This window comes from Mauremys mutica, chromosome 9, assembly GCF_020497125.1.
Source record: "Mauremys mutica isolate MM-2020 ecotype Southern chromosome 9, ASM2049712v1, whole genome shotgun sequence".
In the NCBI taxonomy this organism is placed as follows: Eukaryota; Metazoa; Chordata; order Testudines; family Geoemydidae; genus Mauremys; species Mauremys mutica.
Genome location: NC_059080.1, coordinates 96,663,379 through 96,677,360, shown reverse-complemented (window position 1 = coordinate 96,677,360; position 13,982 = coordinate 96,663,379). Strand labels below are relative to the sequence as shown.

Below are 13,982 nucleotides of genomic sequence, written 5' to 3'. Positions count from 1 at the left end.
TTCTTAAATTGGGGTATACATTTAAGTTGGGCCTCTATTATATTGTCTTTTAAAAGCGCCCATGCAGCTTGCAGGGATTTCACTCTAGTCACTGTACCTTTTAATTTCTGCATAGTTCATTTTTGCATAGTTCCCCTTTTTTAAATTAAATGCCACAGTGTTGGGCTGTTGAGATGTTCTTCCCACCACTGGGATGTTAAATGTTATATTATGGTCACTATTTCCAAGCGGTCCTGTTATAGTTACCTCTTGGACCAGCTCCTGCGCTCAGCACTAAATCTACAGTTGCCTCTCTCCTTGTGGGTTCCCGTACCAGCTGCTCCAAGAAGCAGTCATTTAAAGTATTGAGAAATTTTGTATCTGCATTTCATCCTGAGGTGACATGTTCCCAGTCAATATGGGGATAACTGAAATCCCCCACTATTATCGAGTTCTTAATTTTGATAGCCTCTCTAATTTCCCTTAGCATTTCATCATCACTATCACTATCCTGGTCAGGTGGTCGATAATAGATCCCTAATGTTATATTCTTATTAGAGCATGAAATTACCATCCATAGAGATTCTATGGAACATGTGGATTCACTTAAAATTTTTACTTCATTTGATTCTACATTTTCTTTCACATATAGTGCCACTCCCCCCTCCCCCGCATGACCTGTTCTGTCCTTCCGATATACATACATACAGTTTATAAATGTAATCCTTCTGCCCATCTGAGTTGGCAGCAACAAGGGCTGGGTTCAGTATCTAAGGGTTCCGTTTCCATAACGCGATGCAAAACCGTCTCGAGCCCCCACCCAGTGACCTGGGACAATTACATACCACCCCCCGGGTGCCTCTAAGAGGCAATACTTCCCCTCTCGCAAGCACGGAGTCTGAGTGTAGCAAAATCCTTTTAATAAAGGAGGGAAACAATGCAGCATTATGTTGGGGAAACACCACAAACAGGATTCATAACACAAACCATGAGCAAAAGACCCACTCCCAAGTAAGTTTGGCAGTGTCCTTTTCCCCTCAGGGTCTTAAGTCCAACAACCCAAAAGATCACCCCAAAGTCCCAAAAGTCTAACACCCCCAAAGTCTCTTGAGTCCAACAACCCAAAAGTCTCTGTCCCTGGCCAGTGCAGCCCCAGAGTTAAAAAATTATCTGCAGAGTTTTACCCCCTGGCCTGGGTGGAAATGAGTGGGGAGAAAGGGCACACAGGGTGTTAAGGGGCACCTTACATGGTCCAAGGCTGACTGCCCCACCTCTCTGTGTGGCTCTGCTGCAACCTTCACCACGAGTCGCTCCACTCCACCAGCTGTCCCGTGAGCCGCTCCAGCTGTCCCACAAACTGCTCCACTCAGCTCTGCTCAGCCCCGCTCCGCTTCACTCCACTCACCGTCCCGTGGGCTGCTCCAACTGTCCCGCAAACTGCTCAGCTCCGCTCCACTCGCTGTCCCACTCCAACCATCCTGCAAACTGCTCTGCTCACTGTCCCATGGGCCACTCCAACCGTCCCACAAACTGCTCAGCTCCACTAGCCACTTAGCAATATATCTTCAGGCTCCCCCACTAGTTAACACAGCACTCAGTGATCTCAGCTCTTAGTAATCTTGGCTCTTTAGTGATTTCAGCTAATCGTAGGGGAGCCCCACTGCTGGTGCACCATTGGCCCGAAGCAAATTCAGCACAGCAGCCTGTAACTAGACTCTTAATAGAATCAAAATTTGCTCTGCTATTTAACAGCAGAGAGAGAGAAGAAGGTGCAATTGGTGCTTTAGGCTCTCAAAGGGGACCCACCCCACCAGGTACACATGCCTGTCCCGCACCTCTCTCCATTCACTGGGGTTTGGAACCCATGTCCCTTGTCTAGCAAGTGCTACTTAGTTGATGGTGAGTCCCTCTGTCATAAAACAGTTCCATTGGCCTTGATTCACATAATCAGAGTAACAACACTTTATTCTTCCTGCCTCAATAACAGAGAAACTGGGGATCTCACAGCAGCCAAAGTGACCATTTGGGCAGCTGTGGGCTCATGCTAGATGGGGTGGGTGTCCTATGCAAACGAGACCAGCCCCTGAAGTTCTTTTCCACAACTCACCACAATTCACCACCAGATGTCAGGGTAGAGCTCATCCTGACTCTGCTTACATCAACATACAGTTTCTTTTGGCTCATCAGGCCCACACCCTTCCCTCTGGCTAAGAGAGTCCACCATCCTCCGCCCTGGGGCTGTGCCCTGCTGCCCCCCAGCTAAGGGATTCCACCATCCTCCGCCCTGGGGCTGTGCAATGGTTCAAACCAGCTTCCCCATTTCACCAGTAACCAGGCTGCACTCCAGCCCTCTTTCACAGATCCTCTCTTGGTTCTCAGAGGCTTCTGTTTTTACCTCGCCCACCCCAGGAGGCCTGTATGTCACATGACCACCTGGAGGTGAGCTGAGTATCACAGGTCGGGCTGGACCCATCTCCCCTTTAAGGACCAGTCGCCTTGTGACAGGCGGATTGGTGAAGGGCTCTGTACTCTGTTCCCAGTAGCTAAGCACACACCCAGCCCCCCCCCCACCGTTAGCAGATCACACAGCGCCCACTCCCCTGCATCAGTGTGAACATTTACCAAGAAAAGACAGGAAAATGTTATTCAACACAAGAAGATTAAGCCGTCTAGATTTTTCACAGGCCGCCACGTTCTTTAGCTGTCAGAGAGCTGCCACAGAATAACAGCTATTGTTTCTGTAACAATAATGACCTCTGATTACTGCAGAGAACACTAATTCATCATGATGCAGAACGACAGGTTAGCCCAGAGCAGCAGAGAACTCGGCCGCTTTACCTTTGAACACGTTTGCTGAAGCTGACAGGTGTATGCACACCAGTTTGAACAGCGCTTCTTTGTCACCAGGCATTCTACATCAAGATCGCAGCTCTGCACACAGGCAGCGACAAAGCCCCAAGCCCAGTGTGGTGGGGGGCATTTCTCCTGCTTCACTGTCCGAAGAGACCTCAGGAACCCGCATCTGGCCAGGCACTCGGGATGGCTCTGGGCACATGAGAACAAACGTTACTGAAGAACATGGAAAATGGGAACAGGAGTTTTCATAAGGGGTCAGCTAAGCTGTGTGGGCAGATGAGCTCTAAAGTGATGACTTACCCTGTTCTGTTCTACTCTGGTTCTGATACAGCCCCCATCACATTGCTGGCGGAGTGCCTGTCCTGTGCACCGGCACTCCATGAGGTGTGTGGACAATCGTGCCCAAAGGAGGGAGCAGTAATAAGTGAAATATTTGGGCTCATACGTATTTGCACTGATTCGGGGGCGTCAGGAGCCCACCTACACTAACATGTGGTGCTCTCTATATTAACTTCCAAAAACGAGTATTTGTAAAGGGAATTGTAGCATGTGCTTTGCACAGCTGCCCATCATGCAGCTTATGGCCCAAAGTCTGGCAGTCATCAGAAACCCTGCACACAGCCTGGGGGCACAGGATGGACCACTGTGCCCTAGTTTGGGTATCCTCTAGAATCCACAGAAGCCCCTTTACAGGCCTCATGAACAGCAGCACTCATTTTCTGAGGGGGCAGAGAGGAATGATCCACCCCCCATTCTGACCCACCAATGACAGAACAGCAACTCCCCTCCTTGCCCTCTTCCCCCTCCCCACAGGTTATTCCTGCTCCCAGCTGTAGATGGTGGTTCCAGAGACTACAGGTAGAAAATATTTGAATTTGGGAGTTTGAATGGGGTCTCCCCATGTCTACAAACTGGTGTGTTTTTTAAATAGCCCTGGATTCTGAAATCCCTCCAACGCAGAGGAAATCCTGCATGAATTTTGAAACCTATCACAGATCTACAGCAACCTGAGAAGAAACCATACTTTGTGCTTCCTGTGACACTGGGCCTTCTGTGCATCCCATGGCTCTGTGCATGGCTGCAGGCACTGCACAGGGAGATACAGTTAGTGAAAAAATGTGCAGCCAGCTTTATATTTATCTCTAGGCATCCGTATACCACCCATCATAGCGTCTGAGCGCTGAGTAACTGGACTTCAACCTGCGGAACTGTCAGCTCAGGACCTGTCATTAGCACTCAGTTCATTCAAACCAATTAAAAAAAAACCAAACAGAAAAACACAGCCTGCTGGGAACTTACATGGCTGGCTGATTACAGGAGAAAATGGATGCCACAAGTGATCATATATAGGGTCCAGACCTGTGTTCATTTCTCATACACTCAGAACTCTCATTGACGTCAATGGAATTTGCAAATTGAAAGCCTATTCCGACTGAAGTCAATGTAAGCTTTGGCATTGACTTTAACTGGCGCTGATAATATTATGTAATGCCAACAGACCCCAGGTGTCAATGAGCAGGATCGAAACAGGGACCTCTGGAGCTTAGTGCATGAACCTCTACCTCATGAGCTAAAAGCCAATAACCTGTTAGCTAAGGCTGTAGATCTGACTCATTAATTGCTCTCTAAATGGTCTTGGTGCCACTAGATGGGACAGAACATCACACCCAGGAGGTGTGTGGGTTACAATTACATAGGCTCAATTCTCCATTGTCCAGCAGCATGTGAAAGTCACACCAGTGCAAAATGCTAGTACATCAGAACGCGAGCATTTTTACACTCACTTGGCACTAGTGTAACTGACGACACAAAGTTCAGGGAAATGAAAAAAATCGGACCCTTTAACTTTTGGCCAGGTGAGATTTTCCCAGAACTAACTTGTTTGCACATGGAAGCAGGAATGCCATCAAACCAAATAATTCTAATTACAATACAAACACCAGCCCAGTGTGTGACATCCACTTAAACGGGGTGAAAGCCAAAGCAAATATTTCAGAGTGACTTAAATTATTTACAGTGAAAACATTGCTAGGATGCTGCTTGGCACAGAGAAGAGCCTACTGCATAGTTTCAAGTCAGCATTTATTGACCTAATTCTGTTTATCACCAATGCATGACATTTTCACTTAATCTTCCAATTTTCCATGAATTCAGAAAGTTTCTTGAATTTAAAAATAAAAAGAAGAAAAGCCCAAATGGGACAATTTCTTAAAATAATCCATTAAAGAATAAAATGTAGAGAAATGAATTTAAAATAAATGTGTGTTTCCTCAGGAAAAACATTCCCAGACTTGAATTGTGCACTGAAAAAATAAAAGAACACAATAAATAAACGTCTTTCTCTTGTTTGTGTTGGCTTCATGACATAAGGACTGATAAATAGGTCGAGATAAAAGAGCAGCTGGAAGACGTCTTTTTTTTTTTTTGCTCTTTTAAGTATGAATAAAACTAGTGTATCAGTATTAACATCACTACATCCAGTTCTTCTCCTCCAATGGTTCTGAATTGCTTCGTGAAAGTGATGAAGGGTGTAACATTACAGATGGCATTCTCCTTTTTTAATCAACCCTGAGGTTATTCTGTTGATTTCAATTGAGTTACCCAAGGATAAATTCAACTCATGTCTATTTAAAAAAAACCCAACAGATAGCACCCTTCAATCAACTTCCTGATATCGCTGCTGTTATTTAGCAGCTCTAAGTGCAACCAGACCATAAAAGTTATTTAGCGGCTTCTTACGCTGCACTTTGCCACTACAGTTGTTACTCCCTACACAAGTCGTTCGAAATCATCCAGCTGACAGCTCAAGAGATCCAGTACCTTGACTACTGGTGCTGCTGATGCAATCAAGGCCCAAGCCAGCCTCCTACAAAGCTTTCCTTTAATCAGTGCTGACACGCACCTTAGATTTCACTTCAAAAGGTGCCAGAAGAGCTACTTGGAGTCTGTAGCTTATCATCAAGAGGACAGAATATTATTTTGTCAGTGGGTCAGAGCTATGACCTCAACAGTTTACATGATTCTCAGAACTTGACAGAAGTAACAAAGGGACCCGCTGTCACTATCAAATCCACATTTACTCCTTGAATTCTGAACCAAGTATCTGTGTGTACAGGAATTGCATCTATTCTGCTACAAGTGAGTAGCAAGGGCAAAAATTCTACAGCGCTGGCCAGAGGGCATTCAACTTTCATGGCATTCAGCTTTCCATATACACCACTGTAACTAAGGCCTTGATTCAGCAAGGCTCTTACATAAGAGCATAAGAACGGTCATACTGGGTTAGATCAAAGGTCCATCCAGAGCAGTATCCTGTCTACCGACAGTGGCCAATATCAATGCCCCAGAGGGAGTGAACCTAACAGGTAATGATCAAGTGATCTCTCTCCTGCCATCCAGCTCCACCCTCTGACAAACAGAGGCTAGGGACACCATTCCTTACCCATCCTGGCTAATAGCCATTAATGGACTTAACCTCCATGAATTTATCCAGTTCTCTTTTAAACCCTGTTATAGTCCAGCCTTCACAACCTCCTCAGGCAAGGAGTTCCACAAGTTGACTGTGCGCTGTGTGACGAGGAACTTCCTTTTATTTGTTTTAAACCTGCTGCCCATTAATTTCATTTGGTGACCCCTAGTTCTTATATTATGGGAACAAGTAAATAACTTTTCCTTATTCACTTTTTACACACCATTCATGATTTTATAGACCTCTATCATATCCCCCCTTAGTCTCCTCTTTTCCAAGCTGAAAAGTCTTAGCCTCTTTAATCTCTCCTCATATGGGACCCGTTCCAAACCCCTAATCATTTTAGTTGCCCTTCTCTGAACCTTTCCTAATGTATATCTTTTTTGAGACGAGGAGACCACATCTGTACGCAGTATTCAAGATGTGGGATTACCATGGATTTATATAAAGGCAATAAAATATTCTCTGTCTTATTCTCTAGCCCTTTTTTAATGATTCCTAAGATCCTGTTTGCTTTTTTGACTGCTGCTGCACATTGCGTGGATGTCTTCAGAGAACTATCCACGATGACTCCAAGATCTCTTTCCTGATTAGTTGTAGCTAAATTAGCCCCCATCATATTGTATGTATAGTTGGGGTTATTTTTTCCAATGTGCATTACTTTACATTTAGCCACATTAAATTTCATTTGCCATTTTGTTGCCCAATCACTTAGTTTTATGAGATCTTTTTGAAGTTCTTCACAGTCTGCTTTGGTCTTAACTATCTTGAGCAGTTTAGTATCATCTGCAAACTTTGCCACCTCACTGTTTACCCCTTTCTCCAGATCATTTATGAATAAGTTGAATAGGATTGGTCCTAGGACTTGACCCTAGTTACCCCTCTCCATTCTGAGAATTTATCATTAATTCCTACCCTTTGTTCCTTGTCTTTTAACCAGTGCTCAGTCCTTGAAAGGACCTTCCCTCTTATCCCATGACAACTTAATTTACATAAGAGCCTTTGGTAAGGGACCTTGTCAAAGGCTTTCTGGAAATCTAAGTACACTATGTCCACTGGATCCCCCTTGTCCACATGTTTGTTGACCCCTTCAAGGAACTCTAATAGATTATTAAGACATGATTTCCCTTTACAGAAACCATGTTGACTTTTGCCCAACAATTTATGTTCTTCTATGTGTCTGACAATTTTATTCTTTACTATTGTTTTGACTAATTTACCCAGTACCAACATTAGATTTACCGGTCTGTGATTGCCGGGATCACCTCTAGAGCCCTTTTTAAATATTGGCGTTACATTAGCTATCTTCCAGTCATTGGGTACAGAGGCTGATTTAAAGGACAGGTTGCAAACCCTAGTTAATAGTTCGCAAATTCACATTTGAGATCTTTCAGAACTCTTGGGTGAATGCCATCCGGTCCCGGTGACTTGTTACTGTTAAGTTTATCAATTAATTCCAAAACTTCCTCTAAAAAGAACAGGAATAATTGTGGCACCTTAGAGACTAACAAATTTATTTCAGCATGAGCTTTCGTGAGCTACAGCTCACTTCTTCGGATGCATAGAATGGAACACCTACAAAGGACAGATCAGGTTTGGGAATCTCCCTAACATCCTCAGCTGTGAAGACTGAAGCAAAGAATTAATTTAGTTTCTCTGCAATGACTTTATCGTCTTTAAGTGCTCCTTTTGTACCTCGATCATCTAGGGGCCCCACTGATTATTTAGCAGGCTTCTTGCTTCTTATGTACTTAAAAACATGTTGTTATTATGTTTTGAGTTTTTGACTAGCCATTCTTCAAACTCCTCTTTGGCTTTTCTTATTGCACTCTTGCACTTAATTTGGCAGTGTTTATGCTCCTTTCTATTTACCTCACTAGGATCTGACTTCCACTTTTTAAAAGGAAGTCTTTTTATCTCTCAATGCTTCTTTTACATGCTTGTTAAGCCACGGTGGCTCTTTTTTTTGTTCTTTTACTGTGTTTTTTAATTTGGGGTATAAATTTAAATTGGGCCTCTATTATGGTGTCTTTGAAAAGTATCCATGCAGCTTGCAGGGATTTCACTCTAGTCACTGTACCTTTTAATTTCTGTATAGTTCATTTTTGCATAGTTCCCCTTTCTGAAATTAAATGCCACAGTGTTGGGCTGTTGAGGTGTTCTTCCCACCACAGGAATGTTAAATGTTATTATATTAATGTCACTATTTCCAAGCGGTCCTGTTATAGTTACCTCTTACAAACCACTGAAGTCAATTACGTGCTTAAAATTAAGGGTTTGCTGGTACAGATCTAACAACAAACCAGCAAACTCTAGACAAGGTCTAAGGCCTGATTCAGCAAAGCACATGCTTAATTTTAAGCACATATTTGACTTTAATGGGACTTAAGTGTTTTGCTGAATCAGGGCCGTTATACTGGGGTGTATATGCAAAGTGGCGCTTTTGATTTCAGTGACATTGGCATGGATTTATCCTGGTAAAAGTGAAAAGCAGAATCTGGGCCCCTATTCTTTGTCTGGCACTTTTTCCTTATCATGAAAGACCACATGCCCATAAAATGCTACGCTGATAATTATTAGAGATAGTCAAAAAATGGGCTGTTTCCTATGGAGAAATTTGATTTTTTGTTAGAAAAGCAAAAACTGGAAGTTTGTCCAAAAATATCTTGAAATATTCCCGCTGAAAGCAGAACATCCAAACAAAAATAAAATTGTTTTGTCAAAACCACAGGTTTCCACTGAGAACCAGATTTCACCAGCCCTAATACTATACTATGGATTTCCCTGTGTGCAGTGAAACAAGGGCCTCAGATCCACTGCGGGATCATGAAAACTGACTTCTCTGTAAGCCGTAACTTCCACTGCACCGGCCCTTTCAGTTGCAGGAGCTTAGGCCCAGCCCTGCCTATGTTTGACACTCGATCCAGCACTCCACCAGTGTCAATGCAAATATCAACTATTAATCTGTCTACAGCTGTGTTCCCCTATAGAGTGCTACAGCTGAACCAGAGCACAGCAGGATGCTTTTCAACACCTTCACACTTGCTGCTGGTGCTCAGGAAACTGCTGAGAAGGAAACCAACACACTGCAGGAGGCTGAATGTTCAGTTTCATTTTTTGACTGTCTATCAGAAAAGTGCAAAGGACTGATACAGAAGCTGATTTCCCTGTTTTGGAAAACACCTTACAATCTCTATGCTCTCTGGTCCTTACTCAGGCAAATTCCCACTGATACCATCAAGAGGTTTGCCCAAGACTGCAAGATAGGAGCTTTGGACTATTTTAACTGCTTAACATTTAAGTACATTTGAGATAGAAAATCATTAATGACTGTGTATTGAAAAGGCTGTTTATCAATCAGGGAGGATTCTACAATTACTAGCAACAACTGTGATTAATTATGGCTATTGCCTGTTGGCTTCAACCATCAGAGGTTTAGACTTAAACTGTCCTGTAACTTGTTCCAGCTGTTCACCATGTCAATACACTGACAATCACTGTCCATTCTTCTTACCAGCCTGTGGCCCTAACCAGGTCTCACTGAAATCAGCAGATGTCTTTCCATTGGCTTCAGTGGATTGGGCTGCTGGGCAGAGCAGGTGGAAAGGGAAAAGCAGATCACCTGGTCTGCAGGATACATACCTAGCTTCCAAAAATGCCTCCACTCTTGTGCCCTAGGTCAGGAGCAGAATCTCATTATCTACACTTTACAGATGGGGAAACTGAGGCACAGACATTAAGTGTTACCCACACAAAATTCTCTGTTACACACCCTCTAGGGCATCCACCTTTACCCAGTTCCTAGGGCTCAGGGTGTAATTTTCTGCAGGTTTGCAGGACCTTTTACCTTACACAGTAATATCCTTATCCTCTCTGTATTGACAATTACCAAGCAGAATACACATGCTAAGCATACAGTGCTACGCTCACCAATCCTTATCGGGCCAGCGAACTTTCCCCGTTGGCCAGGCAAGGTCAGTCTCATCTGGATTCTGGTTGCTGCACATCTTGGTCGTGCAGAGGATTCTTAGCAGCTCTGATTTTAGGCTGTGTCTCGGATGTGAGTTGTTCTTCTTCTTCCAGGTCTTTCCTTTTCCTTCTTCTTCTTCGTTTTCTGTTCCTTCTCTGCTGGTCTCCTTCTTGGACCCCAGTTTATATAGTGAAACCTGAGCCCTGCTTAGCTATGCCTTAACCAATTATTTTACTAAAATTTTACTAGCCAATCCTAACAAAATTCTCAAACCAATCATACCCCACCACCTTAATTAATTTCCTAGCAAAATTAATTATGTAACAGAGAGAAACAATCAAAGAACCAGACAGAGATCGTACAGACAAATAATAGAGAAGTGAGGACCATAATGACAAAACAATAAAGAAATGAGGATTTCACAACCACAACTATTGAGAAGTGGTTTCTTGCCAGACAGGCTGCTATCAAACTACGTTTTCTTTAACCAACTTAAGAGCTGTTTCTTTATCTGGTGATAGTGGGTGCCATTAAGACTGGGTGTCCTTCTTACCAGCCTGATATTACATTGTTTTAATGTAATTTAGATGGAATGGGAGGATGTGACTTACTGCTTCTCAGTTCATGGCTGCTGCTTTTTTAATCTGGCTGCGGATGAAGGCCTTGGGCTTTAGGCCTTACAATCTGGCTACAGGCCTTACAATCTGGCTGCAGACAAAGGCCTTATCCTTACATAAGGACCAAGCTTTCCAACTTTGGTGTCTACAGTCAGGCATCAGAAGTAAACTTCTTGTGAGGCACCTAAAATGTAGGCCAGATTTTCCAAGGTGCTGACCTCCCACAGTTCCTACTGAAATCAATGTACTTGTGCAGCTGGGCATGATAGCCGAATCTGGCCTATGGTCTTCTTCCCAAAGCCAGCATGAGTCATGGGCTGGAGCTGCAATTAGTACTCAGGTGGTATGATGTTCAGTGCAGTGCTGACTCCACTAGATGCAGAGAAATACGGTTGTTGGTACTTCTCAAAGTGGCATTGAAACACACAAATTCACTGCAGTTTTGGTATGTGGAGAGACCCAGACAATTGCCACCTGCAACTCAGTACGAAATCCTGACCAGGAGGAAAATGACTCATGTGAAATCTGGAGTGAGACATCATGTAATGCTCTCCTATGGCCACAGACACATTTATATTTCTCCCCACTAGTTCTCCCAGCTGACATCAGCTTTTCCATCAGTTTGTCCTAATAATTAGAAGAGTTTTTAGAACCTAAGTAGAATATAATTCCAAAAGAAAACACCCCACTACTCCTATTTTATTGCTGATTTGGCTTCGCTGAGCTCCAACTCAGAGCTGGGTTTTTAATGTACTTTATTTTACTGTGCTGGCTTCACCTGGGTACCTCCTGCAGCTTTCAAAATCAGCTTGAGAAAACAGACCTTCACACTGAGTGAGAAGAAAACATACCAGCAAACCATCCTCCAAGGGCAAGCAGGTGGGTTCATACCCCACAGCATAAATGGCAGGGGAGGGACCCTCCACACAGATCTCCCTGCTTCCTCTGAGGGCACATGTCTTTGTGGATATGTCCTCACTGCAATCTAAGCCGTGATTTCAGCTAGGGTAGACACACCTGCACTATCATGGCTAAAAGTAGCAGTGTAGATGTGGCGGCATGGACGTCAGTGTGGGTTAACAACATGAGTTAGTACCCAGGGTTGTGGGTGGGATTGTACAGCTTGTGCTGAAGCCCATCATGCCATGTCTTCCCTGCCATTTGTAGCCACGCTAGCATAGGTGTGTCTACCCTGGCTGCAATCACACCTGGGATTGCAGTGCAGACATACCCTGAGTAGCACTTGTTCACCTCCACCCTGCCCGCTGGACTGTAAAGAGCACCCTCTGCTGGGGAGAGGACAAGCTACTGATGGTGACATGACAAACCAGGAGGGGGAAAGTTGGCGGATATGAAGATGCCAGTGGGTAAAAAGAAGAGCGATACGTTAATGCCATCAGAGGTTGCATGAACTGTTCTGATGGCCCTTGTGCATGGAGTGGGGAGAGGAGTCTCAGAGGCAGCAGCAGCTTAGCAGAACCATTCCCATGGAACCGGGCTGACACGGAGCCAAGGAAGGGGACAGTGTCCCAGGCCCAGCACATGGACAGCCCTAGCTTTCTGTGGGTATCAGGGAATGGGCAGGTTCCTGGGGTGGCAGTTCCGCCCGTGCTGCAGGGCGATGCAATCACAACCCGTCCCTGGTGGAAGGATTTGGGGCAAACTTCCCAAGGGAAAACGCACAGAGGTTTCCACCTCCACCTCCTCCCCTGAAGCCTCCTCCTGTGGATTCTTTCCGTTGGATGGCGTGACTGTGTCCACATATGAAAACCAATACAATCTGACCTCACTGGCACCATTTAGGCAGGCACTAAAAACACAGCCGGCTGGATTCTGCAATCATTCACACCAGAGTAAATCCAGAGCAGCTCCACCAAAGTCAGTGCAGTTACTCCACACTTGCACCTACGTGAGAAGAGAATTCGGCTCAGTGTTTCTGCAAGAGGGATTGGATATCTCAGAAGCTTGTGTTCGCTTCCCCCAGACAATGAATGGCAATGTATGTCCGTTAAAGTGACACCCTCCCTCCCCTCCGGGGTAGACCAATTAGATGATCTGGCAACTTGCATGATGTTAACACAGTTTTGCCCTCAGGGCTTGTCTTCTCTAGGCCAAAAAGGTGTGTTTTTAAGGTTAGCTGGTCAAGCACCTACTGTTTATATTGACCAACCAATGAGACAAACTTGCTTTGTGGACACTAGGAGTGTAACAAGTTAGCAAACAACTTTTTCTCCACTGCACCTTAGTGAGGACAAGTAGAGTTGTGTTTAAAATGTGCTCGCTGAATATGGGTTAACTCCGACAAGCCAACACCTTTTTATATACAGCGTGTCCCTGTCTATATTCAGGGCTAAGTCAAGCTTAATGTCATGTTAGTTAAAACGTGTTCGGGAACATGATGCATTTTCCCAGTGTAGACAGGGTCAAAATATCGTTAAGTCTAGGGATACATATTACCATAAATATGATATCCCTGACGCTCTCTCAATGCCCCAAAATAATCTGTTAGCATATTTAGGGATCTGTTCTGCCCTTGACTTGGGTCTATAACTCCTGCTAATGAGCCAGTACTCCCTGCTCAGTTGTTACTCAGGCAAATCCCCCACTAAGAACCCAGGAGTCTGGCTTCCAGTCGCCTGGATGATAAAGCAGTTTATTAGTCTTATAACACCATGGTAGCAGGTTTGACTCACCTATGCAGAGAAGGTTTTAACAGAGAAGATGAAAGCTCCTCGTGTACTCACACACAAGCACATCTCCTGTGGCCCTCACACCATGTCACCATCCCAGAATTCTAAACAGAAAAACACACAGTCACCATGTTTTCCTGTCGGTAACTATCCATCCATTATGCCTCCTTGAGTTTCATTTATCTGCAAAATAAAATGCTGCCCTTTGAAACCAGGTGGAATTACTGTGCTGGTAACTCCTTGGATGTCCTCGGCCATTTGTAAGACTCTGCCCCTCCACACCAAGAGGTCCCTACCAGTCCTGTGTTTTTATGCTCTTTGACAAGGCCGGCTCCAGGCACCAGCAAAGGAAGCAGGTGCCCGGGGTGGCCAATAGAAAGGGGCAGCACTCCGTCCGTTAT

The 13,982-nt window shown here is 44.5% G+C and overlaps 1 protein-coding gene across 7 annotated transcripts in view; it reads right to left on the bottom strand.

Moving 5' to 3' along the window:
* SENP5 (SUMO specific peptidase 5) overlaps positions 1-12,058 on the bottom strand; it is a 79,185-nt gene extending 67,127 nt beyond the window's left edge. For 6 of the 7 annotated variants that reach the window (XM_045031382.1, XM_045031385.1, XM_045031383.1 and 3 more), the window contains exons 1-2: positions 10,235-12,058; positions 2,818-3,024 (exon numbers count right to left, since the gene is read on the bottom strand). The gene's annotated coding sequence lies outside the window, so the exon portion shown is untranslated. The remainder of the gene's footprint in view (positions 1-2,817; positions 3,025-10,234) is intronic. The other variant, XM_045031391.1, reaches the window with a different exon arrangement.
* Between the last annotated feature and the right edge of the window lie 1,924 nt (positions 12,059-13,982).